The sequence below is a fragment of the Zonotrichia leucophrys genome, chromosome 2, assembly GCF_028769735.1.
Source record: "Zonotrichia leucophrys gambelii isolate GWCS_2022_RI chromosome 2, RI_Zleu_2.0, whole genome shotgun sequence".
Taxonomy (NCBI): domain Eukaryota; kingdom Metazoa; phylum Chordata; class Aves; order Passeriformes; family Passerellidae; genus Zonotrichia; species Zonotrichia leucophrys.
Window position 1 is genome coordinate 69,687,682 of NC_088171.1, and position 12,422 is coordinate 69,700,103.

Genomic DNA, 12,422 nt, shown 5'->3' on the forward strand with positions numbered 1-12,422 from the left:
TGGCACTTAACAAACAAAATGAGAATGACACAAACAATTAAACAAAATAGAAGTATCTCTTCCAAAAGAGCTTTTCAAATATAATCTACTGAAAAAAAGCTGAGTGAAAAGTCAACAATGTAGTTCATTCATACACTCCTCCAAAGACAAACATGGAGAACAGAACTGAGGGGGTTTTGGGGGAGTTTGTTTTGGCTGTTGTGTTTTTTCCAATTTGGCACTTGATTCTGTATTCCTTCTCTGGCAGCTGGATGTGGGAATAACAATGACAAATGAAGAAAACAAGCAGTTCTCTTACTTCTGCAAGTCCTGCTGCAGAAAGAGACAAAAATGCTTCAGTGAACTTCAGGCTCTAAGGTTCTTACAGCTGTTAGGTAACAACAAAAAATCAAAGGAATCCAAGTTTACCCAGTTCTTCAACTGTGACAGCTGTCTGGCAATGCTGTATCACCTGACACAGGATTTTGTCCCAGACATATCAGTGAAAGATGAAGCTTCTCGGTACCCCAGAGAGCTGTTGCACCTAAAGGGCACATAAAAGCTACAGGTTTGTAAGTAAACCAAAGCACAAACTATGCTTCTCTCTCTCTGGTATGTTATCTCAAACACACACAGTAAACAAACACCAGCACATCTTGAAATCTCTAACCCCGTGCCAAATGCAGTCACAAAGACATGTAAGACATGAATTAATGAACCGGCCAGTTGGAAGTGGAAGATGAAGTCTAAATTTCACATCAGGCTAACATCTGCACATCTACTGGGCATGTTGATGGTAAACCCAAGCTTCTTAGCAGAGATGCTGATGATATCCTTTATTTCCACTAAATTAACAAAGATCCCTGACATGGTTGAATAGTAGACTCACCAGACAAGTATAATAAATATGCTGCAGGGGTAAGATGAAGGACTAATTATCCTAATTTGGTCAAGTTCATTTGAATATCTTGCCTTTGGAGAATAAAGAAGCCTAAGGAAGTATGGTCCCAAATCCCACATCCAAATTGTTTAGACTTATTTAAAAATCTAGTTCATGAACCTTGGAGTAATTCTCCCGAATGTCTTTTGAGGCACCTGCCTCAGTGTCTGAGGGCTTAGTACCTGGCCACTCGGTGGATGTTCAGCATACCTGAGAAAAATGGCTGCCCAAATAAGGGAAATGTGGAGGACACAGTCAACAGTGATTCACTAGGTTGATATTCTCCCTATTGTTCCCTGAGCCCTCACAGAAGCGGGTGGAGAATTAGGGAACTAATAGGCATAAGGTCAATGAGCTGTTCTGTGAGCAACACAACTGATGCAGCTGAGTCTCCTGCAGATGTATGCCCCACACCCCCACTTAAAACAGCGTTGGCAATCCTAGAACCCCTCTGTTCCCCTCCCAGTGCTCACCTGTCAGCCTGCACAAGCAGCAGCACATGGTCCGTCCCATTTGGAGCTGCACAAGCTGGCTGGTCAGTGGGCTGTGGTCTCAGGCTGGCTAAGAGACTGATCATGAATGCCAGTCCTTCACTCCTCCCATGGAGGAAAATAGAGCATGGAGGAAATAGAGCATTCTAGTAGGAACAAGGTGTTAATAGGAATTGCTCTTTTCCAGCTATCTACTGGATTTGATTAAGAATACACACACCTACAATCTCTTTGCCTGTTGCGCCAAGAGTTTATCCCCCATCTAATTCAACGAAGGAATTAAAAAATTGTATAGAAGGAATAGAGATATGCCTTTTGTCATAAAGTCTTGATTCCTAGGAACCAGCCATTATGTATGCTGAAGAATTACCGTGGAATAGACAAATTAATCTCTTCATAAAATCAAAGTCTAAGGGCCATTCAGAGAAGCCCATTTTCCTGTTCTTAGAGCTAATTTGTTTAGTTGACCCAGAGGTAGAGTTAGTTACTTACCATCAATAAAAATTATCATAAATACTCTTCATTTTTACGTCTCTGAGTTAATTCAGTGCCATCTGAGCCACCCCCACAGAGAACACAGATTCTGGCAACAAAAGTTTCTTGTTGCCAGCTCCCTGCCAAGTGTTAGAGAAAAAAGTGCTTTTTCTTCTGACTGAGCATCATCATGCACAGCACTTTCCAGATGGCAAGGGAAAAAATGGAGAAGACCTAGTCAGCAAGGATTTAACTGAGGAAGGTGTTTTGCACCCACAAATTTGACAGGATCCAACAGGAACAGCACCACCCATCAGAAACTCCTCATTTCAAGTTTCTTTAAAAGAAAACTGTGAATTTCTTGTTAGAATGTCTCCTATAGAAAGTATAAAAATGGAAGGTGACAAACCAGAATTCTAGCAGTCTATCAATCAGCAGCTGAAAGACACTTTAAAGTTTCAATTTATTACCTTCTGGTGTTGGGTTGGGTTCTTTTGGGGGTTTTTTTTGCTTTCTATACAGTATCTAGCACAATGAGATCTGGAAGACTATTCAGTGTTTTTAGGTACTACTGTATTAAATGCACCATTTGCATCATCAGAAAAGGGCACCAAATGGCTGCAAGCTATCATCAAAGTTTACAGCCATCTCCACCAGAATAAGTGGTTCTTCAGCTTGTCAGATGAAGGACTCTATATTCTCTGTGGCAATAAATGTTTCCTGGCAATGCTGTTAAAATGGCAAGTCTTGACTTAAACATGTCCTCGGTGCCCATAAACTAAGGTAGAATCTCTCAAGGCTGGAATACACCTAGCCTGTTTTCAAGAACCTATTCCACCAGTTTGGATGCTTTATCTATGTTACCTGCTGCTTGTCCTAATAAGCAGTAATGCAGGGTTGACAAGATTATTTCCACAGATCCAAAGAGGTTTCATTAAATGTCAGCAATGAAATGCAGAAACAACTTTAAGAAATGCCAATACAAGGATAATTTTGATTCTTAGATGTAGAACATAGGTAAGAGGATAGAAAGGCCTTTATATTTTCATTGTAGCTATTGAATTTTGTGGCTTGAGTCACAATGTAGGATTAAGTAACTTGAACAGCTGGTAAAGTTACTGCTACTCCAGCTTCTGAGCAGCACTGGGATGTAAGGCTGTGACTATCTTCTCTGTGTCTCCTGAAATGCTCCAGAGTAGTGGAATATACAGCTACATCCATCTATGCAGGAATAAATTTGCATTAGTCAACATTATATTGTCTTTCACAGTGCCACAAGGTGACAAAATTGAAAGAGAGAGCAGTGCCTAGTACTGTTAATAGTAAGAGCGTCAAGATGCAAAGCTCTGATCAGCCTGTTATATTACACAGCTTAATGATAAGATGAATTCAGTGACAGGGTTGGGAAATACAAGACAGTATATAGCAATAGATTATTTGCAGGAACTCAGCACATCGTTCCTGATGTCCAGAGTTGCCGAGACAACCCTTGGGGGGCTCGGAAGTCCTAGAACATTGCCAGAAGTGCTTGGTGGCTAGACTTTGATCCTGCATGGGAAAAAACACCTGTATGAGGATGGGAGGATCACACGGGGATAAGTGGTGAAAAGATAGATTAATTATAGAGTGAAAACACAGGTTTTAGAATCTCGGTACAGGGGGGTTCTAGGAGAAAAGAGAGAAGAATTAGGACGTGTCCTGTCCTTCTTCTTCTTGTCATCCATCTTCGATGGTGATGGTGGCACTTTGAGATTGGTTCTTACTGAATGTGCACTTGTCAGTAAGAGTGAAAGGTATTGGGAGGAAAAGGTAAATATCTTACACGTAGTTTTTGGTATAAAGATAAGCAGCCGACCCGAAGGAGGGCAGTGTGTTCATGGCCAGCTTGCTGTGCGGACCTCTGTCGGGCCGAGAGAAAATATTATAGATAAGAATTAATAAACAACACTGAAGAACTGGAAAACCTGAAGACTCCTTTCGTCCTTTGGAGCGCGGGCTGCCTCAAGGCCATCCAGAGCCTTACCAGTCCATTTCAACAGCCGAAACGAGACAATTATTTATTCCAGAGTTTGTCAGGGTGCTCACTAAAATCATGTAGGTGAAGATAAATGCTACTGATGGATTTAAGAAAGGAAGGAATCATTCCATGCATGGGATCTGAAGGGAGAATTTAGGCTTCTTATTCAAGGGTGCAAAGCAATCCATCCCTAAAAAGCTTGGAAAGGGCTGTTCCTCCTGTCCATGATTGTGAACAATTGAGTTACACATCCTTCCCCTTACACCCAGCAACACTTGAGTGAGCATCCCCTGCACGCTCAGTGATCAGGGAGGAGTGGAGAACACACAGCACTGGTAAAGTTAACTACAGCAGAGACTGAGGTGTGGAAGACAGAACCAGTGGGACTCCAGCTGTCTCTGAAGCACAGCACCTTACATTTATCTATGGGCAGGATACCAGGAGTGAAATCTTAATGATCTGCACTGACGTGGCAGATTTCACATTTCAAGGGAAAACAAACAGTAGGGCAGGGACCCTTGAGGCAATATTGGGAATTCTCAAGAACAGCAAATCCACTTTCATCCAAAGGAATATTTCTGCGTTATATGGAGCTCTCACCTTCCCCAGCAGCAGCTGGCCATTTCAGCTGGGGACCTCAGGAGACAAGAACATTGCACATTGCGTAACTGCTGAAATTTCATTATACCATTAGAGCTGATGATAGAATTCACAATTTATTATAGGGCTAGGACACCAATGCAAACTTTCTGTTATGAGCAAAGCTAAAATCAGACTGGAACTTTTCCCAGAGTATGGGATGAACAAGAGGAGCCTGAAGCTGAGTTGTCACCACCTTCAAATACAGATGACTTAATTAAAACAAAAAAGAACGTATCTGATTTGACTTTTTTCCCCCCTTACCCCAAAGTCAGCACATTGGAAAGTGAACATAATTTATCTTACTGAGGAAGCACATGTCCAGGTGAATCCAAAGGAGGGGCTGGAGAGACTTGGCAATGAGCTGGAGAGTCTTGGTAATGAACACTTCTTTGCACAAGTTGGGAGCCTTGTTCCTCCTTCCTCTCTGACTACTCTCTGCTGTGTTAGGATTAAAGAGAAACCTTCTGTGGGGTGTAAACAGCATTTATTCCCTCACTGTGGTTCCTCTATGCTACCACAGCAGCACAAGTCTCTTTACTGCTGGTCACTACCAGAAAACCAGCAGCAAAGCACACCCATCCCAGCAAGGGTACAGCTACACCAGTATCAGGGCATCTCACACATGAGAACTTAATTCCACTCCCTCAAAAGGAATAAGATATCCCTGGAGAAGCACTTTCATCTCTGGACAGATCTGCCCACCATGTGTACACAATCCACGCCACAGAGGGTGACCTCAAAGCCCTCTTCCAAACCAGCTTCATGACCATACAAGCAGCAAAGCAGCGCCCAGAGGTGCTGACACAGCTGAAGCAAGCAGACCTGAGCGTGCCTGGACACATGGAGCAGGCTAGCGGACAGCCGAACGTGTCTGACAGGCTGTCCACAAACCACTCCTGTGGACACAGGACGAGCAGGAGACACGTGCTGCTACGGTTAAGGTGGTGTGCAGGCAAACAGAGACAAAACTGCAAAAATCAATTTGGATTAGGCAATACATACATCATGGATCAGCCCCATGTATTTTAAGTGATTTGCAAGCAACCTTGAACAACAGCTCCTCATGGGAAATACCATTGCCCAACGCAGAGAACCTATTTATTTAGAGTACCCAAAATCACCAAAGTCCCTCTTTGAGCCGTCAGTCATGCCTAAGAGATTCCCACTGGCTCCAAGCAGAGCAAAAGAGTCATACTCCATTACGAAAGATCCTTTTAATTTTCTCCTTAACATTCTACACCTGGATCTAGCACAAGCCAGTTTTGTAATAAACAAGTTAATGTGCCTGTGCAAAGTACACAGACTTAAAAAAAGGAACCAAACCAAACATACTTCTATTTATACAGTATAGAGTTGCCATATGAACTGACAGTTAAGACAAAACCACTGAGCAAGTTAATGATTTTTTTATCCCTTCTGTGAGGCATCTACAAGATGAAATCCCATCTGAATCTTGGTTTCACAGCCTTGCCTTATTTAAACAATTCATCTCCTTTTGTCTCTCATTTGTACCGCACTTTGTGCGTCATTCTGGGTTGTTTCCCTGCACATTGCACAATTACAAGTATTCAAGCACACAGGAGGCAAGAATAGCTTAGCTTGTTTCGGTTGCCTTACAATCAATACCTTTGCCTCAGGCACCAAAGAACGTATGAGAAAATGAGTTTTCTGTTTTTATAAACTTTGTCTATCTTCAAGCACACTTTGATCCATTCTTCTAGAGAAATGAATAGGGTGGGGCCATTACAGAACAAGTAGAGGCAACAACAACCTTCTCTTAGACTGAATCTTAACAGAGGTGACCACACTAAAGGCCACCCTTCTTAATGATCGTGCTTTTATTCTCCAATTCATTTGGAATCTTTATTCTCCCTTCCTGAATTGAACAAATGCAAGCTTTGTGATATCTGTTCCTTTTTATTTCATGGCATCAATGGTTTTTTTTAGCTTTGATCTGATCTAGTATGCAATGTTGTGAAGGTACCGTCAGCCAAAATAGGAAAAACTATGCAGTTTATGATTGCTGGAAGTGAAAGTTATTTGTGGGGGTGTTTTTGATAACATGGTAATTCAGACCATATCCTTACCCAAAACAACTGAGAGAGAAACAGCGTATTACAAAGCTGAAAAACTCTGTTAGAGAACAGTTTCACCACAAAAGACTGTGGTTTACATAAATGAGGATTTACAAGCCTGAGGAAGAATTGCAGACATTTTAAAAGTAGCACAACATTTTTTGAGCAGTTTAGCTCCCTTTCTATCCACCCCAAAAGGTAGTTACATCTTCACCATGCCAACCCTTTTGAAAAACCTGCATTTTTATCAACTCTGCAGATTTTAAAAGAACCCCCTTAAAAAAAAAAATCAAAGCTTATTCTGATCACCTTTTGCCTGAGATAAGAGCAGTTTGCCAGAATATGTACAAAGAGGAGAACATCAAGGAAAACCATAAAGAAATGGTACAGAATTCTTTTACACCACAAGATATTTCAAATAGAGATCTCAGCCAAGGTCTAAACATCAACACAGAGGGCTCCCATCTTGTCATCCTTCTCCAGCAAAAGGAAGTTTAAATTCTAAAAGATGGCAATATCATTATTCCAGTTACTGTTGGCTCAGAGAAAGGCATCCTTTAGTTCAATCTGTGCAAGCACAGCTGAGAGCACTGCTGCCCTTATTCTCTCACTGAGACCTTTCCTACAGTTCATTTTGAGCTTGATCTTTCTCCCACTGATGTTGTGAAAAATCTCACTCTGATATCAGGAGGGATTGGCATACAGAGAAATATAATGAATTGTGGGTGATTGCTCTATCTTTTGTGCTTTACTAGCTGTTTAGTAGGCATTTTTTGCTCTCTTGCCAGTTTCCAATTTCAACAGGGCATTCTACAGTTTTTAATGGAAAACAAAATTCTTGGTGTTGGTTGTATTTGTAAAATGCCCAGAGGCTTTCCCACACAAGAATCCTATAAAAATGCATTTGTGTTTTATTATTTTTAATAATGATGTACTTGATTAAGAGTAGTCTACATATGTCCCTGGCTTACTTGAACTACCCAATTTGGATGGTTTTTGCCTCTTTGTTTACAATGTCAGGAGGTAGCAATCTCTCCACTGCTATATTTGTACCTGAATATTCCTGACTATGTAGTCTGGACAAGAAGAATCACGTATATTATCATTGTGGAGATCATTATAATACTTAATTCTTTTCCAATGTCTCAATTCAAGTGAACATAAAGCTTCCATTCCAAGGATGTAAGGCATAATCATAAACTTGTTACTGCCCAACATGCATTCACACTTACCTATAAGCTCACAAACTAAATTATATTAACAAAAGATCCAACCATCAAAAGCAATTCTTGGGTTAAAAGGAGATAACAAAACTAGTAGGATATTTGTTGATGAAGTTATCCTAGATTTCAAATATATTTGTTAACTAAAGTTATCAAAGACTCATGCAAACACAAGCACGTGCTTGAAAGCTGTTTACTAACTCAGAAATATAAGAATCACTAGAAAGAGGTGAATTTGAGCCTTTACCACAAGAGGAAGGAAGGTAGTGTATATCCAATAATTTTGGTGGCAAAAAAATTTTCAAATCGAGTCCAGAATGCTGGCTTCAGATGAACAATGATTTGTGAGATTACATTACCCCTTTTTTCTTCTCTTCCTAAGAGCATGTGGACAACTGCCAAGTATTTTTTAAAAAGGTTTCATGAATTTTAGCATGAATGACAGTTTTTCAGAAAATTTCCATCAGAACAGCCTCATTTGCAATTTGCTCTTATTCTTTAAAAAGAAGGGGGGGAAAAGTGGTGTGACCCAGCAGGGAATGCAAAGACAACAGTTTGAGCAGAATCTTCATTAGTGGCCTGTAGTCCAATAATTGGTATGGTAAGTTGATGAGGTGGACAGGATTGTGGTGGTTTTAGGAGTGTTTTGCCAAGAGAAGATGACTCTGTAGTTACAATCTCATCTCTAACTGCAGTTATCTGTAATTTTGGTCAGTGAACACTTCCAGCTAGGAAACATAGTCCCTCCCTCTGACTGAGCTATTGGAGCCATAACAGCACTACACCACAGGACAGGTACTTCTCCTTGGCTGTGGGATAACAGGGAATATGTATGGGGTAGAATCCATCTCAGATCACTATGGACAGCTACACTTCTAGAGTGTGACCCATTTAAAAGCTTGCTTAACATGAAATTAGGGTCATTAGAAAAATGAGTTTTTCTCTACAATGAGTAAAAGGAATCCTGGAGTGACATACTGTTATGGTTTAGGAATGATACTCCCCAATTTAGTGCTCCCACTGAGACTATCCAAACCAAGTGTCTCCATGCTCACATGCTTCCTTCTCCCCTTCTGCCTGCTGCTAGGGGGGATGGGGAGAACAGGAGGCACAAAAGGTAAAGTTGTTGGTTAAAATAAGAACAATTCACTGGAGCAGGAATGACAGGAAAACGAACAGCAATAGCAACAATATCAATGACAAGGGTACAAGAGGGTACAAGAAATGAACAATTCACACAGAAACTCCCCAAAAATTAGACAATACCCAAGTGCTCCCTCCACCATGCTATGCCAATTGGAAAAGAGGCCTTTCCCTATCCCTGGAAAATGCTGTGAAGTGGTTCAAGACAGCCTCTGGGTCCTAGACATGCAACTCCTGGCTACTGCAAAAATTAACCCTGTCCTGGCCAGAACCAGGACACATATTCAGGTGAGGTTGTCAGAAGACCAGAAATTAAGTCAGTTGAATTCCACACAGATTAATGTGCTGCAACTTCCTTGTGTCATTTCAGAACCTGAAAAATTGTAATTTCTTTACCACCAACATAACATTTTGAACTGTCATTTCCTGGATCTTTTTGTCCCTTGAGAATGAAATACTTTTTTTGCCCCAGCTCTGACAAAATGTAAATTTTCACAAGGAGAAACCCTTCTTATTTTTGCTTAGCCCTACTTGTAAAGGATTGTTCATCAGCTATGCTTTAAAGGCTGTTTAAAGACTTCATCTTATCAAATCAGTACAAATTGCTGCAAATGAAGAAATATTTCTTCCAGGCAGCACTGATATTAGGAGTGTGATCTAAATTTCTCCACTTCAGAAAATTTCACTGCATTAGGAAATAAAATGCCTGATGACAGGCTATCACATAATAACAAACAGGAAAGATGTGGATTTAACCATTTGGTTATATGTATAACACTATTCAACATTGAATTGAGTAACCAGCCCCTTCTCTTTGGCGATGTCATTGCCTTCACTTGGGTTGCATTCAGATACTGGACTGAAAGAAATGGAAATGCCCTAACATAGCCAGGTGATGAGGACAGAATGCTAAATTTGTAGCATCAGCTGGTATAACTTTCAGTGGACTTTGAGCTGAAAGTTTCTGCACTGAGTTACAGACAATCATCCTGCTAAGACTGCCCAAGACATGCCCATTCAGCAACACTTGTGTTCATATTTACCACTGTCAACACTGGCTGCTCTGAGTGCTCTGAGCGTGTGTAGAAATGCATCATGAGCAAATATTAGCTTACACTGCTTTACATGCCCCAAATGCAATGGTACAAATTCACTCATGACATAATGGTTTTGTTTACACAGTAGTAAAGGTAACTAAAATGACCAGATGCAGGACAAGAATATAGATGCAAAAAGGAACAAAATGCCTAAGTTCCACCCATGTTCAAGTGGATCCAATTCTGCTGCTACCTTTAGCTCTGCTTTTCCATGTGCCACAAAGCACTTCAGCCTCAAACGCACTGAGCATCTCCCATCTACCCAAACAAAATCCAAGAACTGGTCATTCTTCCGTTCCTCTTTCCTCACTGCTTTGATCCACCAAGAGTCTGCAGGGTGTCCCTACACACCAGGCACTACATAACGCACAGCAGAAGCAACTGTTTTCTTTATAGATACAGCTACCATAGCATTTTTGTTCCTGAGTATTCCCCATTGTCAGATCGCCCTGCTAGCATGCAAGAAACTTGCCTGCCACCACCATGCCCCAGAGAGTTCAAATGCACATTAAGCATCTGCTTTGAAAGCCCCCCAGCCTTTGAAGAATATGCTACTCTCCCTCATTTCTCACTGGAGTTGTTTCGTTTGGAAGGGAAAGTCCTTGCTTTTCACTTAACAGGGAGAAGAAAATTTTGAACTCGACTTCCTACTTTCTGCTCAGCAAAGGCGTTTTGATTGAAATGGCCCTTGGAGAGAAAAGTCACCGTGCTCCTTGGAAGCACTGTCTTATTTTTGGTTTCTAGCCTAGTTCACTTTCAGTTCTCTTTCATCCCACAGCAGGGTCAGTATCTGCACTGCAGAGAGCAGATAGACACACTATTTAGGAAACTCTCTGGGAGGTGAGTTTGAGTTCCCTCAGGCGAAAGCAATAACTGAGAGAGATTTCCCACAACCTGGGGGAGTGCTTTAATCACTAGGCTCCTGTTCAAAAGGCCACCCCCACCTACTCTTCTGCCATGCTTTAGAAGGAGAGAGAGACAAGCTCTGTTTTTGGAATAAAGAGTGTAACAGGTAGCTACGTGCTGGTGAAGATCCCACAGTATCCTCAGCATTTCCTAATAGAAAGCTGAGCACTTGATCCTGATGCACCTCGCTCTTCCCACATACCTGTATGGGGCCAAGGCACTTAAGAGAGGTGTCTGCTTACCTTGGGCCAGCCACATAAAAGCTCAGCAATATAACACTCAGTGTTGCAGCATCAAAGTCCCACTTTGGATCGAGCCTGAGGCTGCTACCAGAGGTAATTTATAATGTCAGGATTTAAAACCATATGTGATGCTCATTACTGTAACAACTGACTCTAGCCTAACAAAAGCAGCAATGCCACAATAGTTATTGTTAAGCAATTTAATTGATCCAGACATTTATGCAGAGCCATTTACCTGTCGGGGCTCTAGGCAGAGGCTAGGCTACCCTTCTTTTCGTTCCCACATTAGATGACTTATAATTTCTTAACTCAACCTGAAGGGGTGTCCTCAGGTTTCAGAGCCTTCAGCAACTGTTCTGGTTGCTCACCTCCAAAACTGACTCTGCATGTATATTGGTATATTGTGCTAGTCACCACAGATGACACCCTTTATTTTTGGCTGCAGACATTTACCTTAATTGTGTATGCAAGTCATTGGTCTGTGAGGTTCACCTTACTTCACCTCCAAAGACTTAGTAAGGTAATACTGCACAGAACACTGCAAAGATTTTTTTTTTTGAGGCACAGAGAAATAGTACAGTCTCCTGCCTTCTTGCTTTTTGTAGATCCCACAGATCTATGAGCAAAATCAGTGAATTCATAAGACTAACAGGGACCACTAACAACAATCGCTGCTGAAGTTGTTTAACTTGCATTTTCCTCGGGGGAAATAGATGACAAACAGTAGACTGGTTTATGGGCCAGGTAGGAAAACCTCTTGACCTTCTCAAATAAACCCAAATAAAATCTAGTTTTTACAAAACTATTCAAATCCCCAAATTTGCTTCCTAACTACCTGTAACCTCCATTAAAGCCAATATGGAGAGCCGGTATGCAGCACCAAGAAAGGCTGCTGCATTTCCAGGCAGAAATCTGGCTGAGATAAGGAGGTTTCAGCCTGCCTAACACTGATTTTGCAAACACTCCTACCTGCTGTACATAAAGGAGAGTAGCCACTGAATGCATTACTCCTGTGAGCTAACTAGGTGAAATAATGAATTTTCAAAATGTAGGTACAAATTATAAGCTAGTGACTTCAGAGGAAACTCAAGGGGTGTGACAAAAGTCTTGATTGCTTGACCTATGCACTGAGCAAGTGCTAGCAGAGCTGACTGCCCAAGGAAGAAATGGGCATCACTGTACATCCCAACAGT

The 12,422-nt window shown here is 41.3% G+C and overlaps 1 long non-coding RNA gene across 3 annotated transcripts in view; it reads right to left on the reverse strand.

Moving 5' to 3' along the window:
* Positions 1-53: 53 nt before the first annotated feature.
* The window catches only part of LOC135443202 (uncharacterized), a 33,825-nt gene continuing 21,456 nt past the window's right edge, over positions 54-12,422 (reverse strand). For 2 of the 3 annotated variants that reach the window (XR_010438877.1, XR_010438876.1), the window contains exons 2-5: positions 4,847-4,981; positions 1,393-1,515; positions 409-523; positions 54-312 (exon numbers count right to left, since the gene is read on the reverse strand). This is a non-coding gene — a long non-coding RNA (uncharacterized LOC135443202). The remainder of the gene's footprint in view (positions 313-408; positions 524-1,392; positions 1,516-4,846; positions 4,982-12,422) is intronic. The other variant, XR_010438878.1, reaches the window with a different exon arrangement.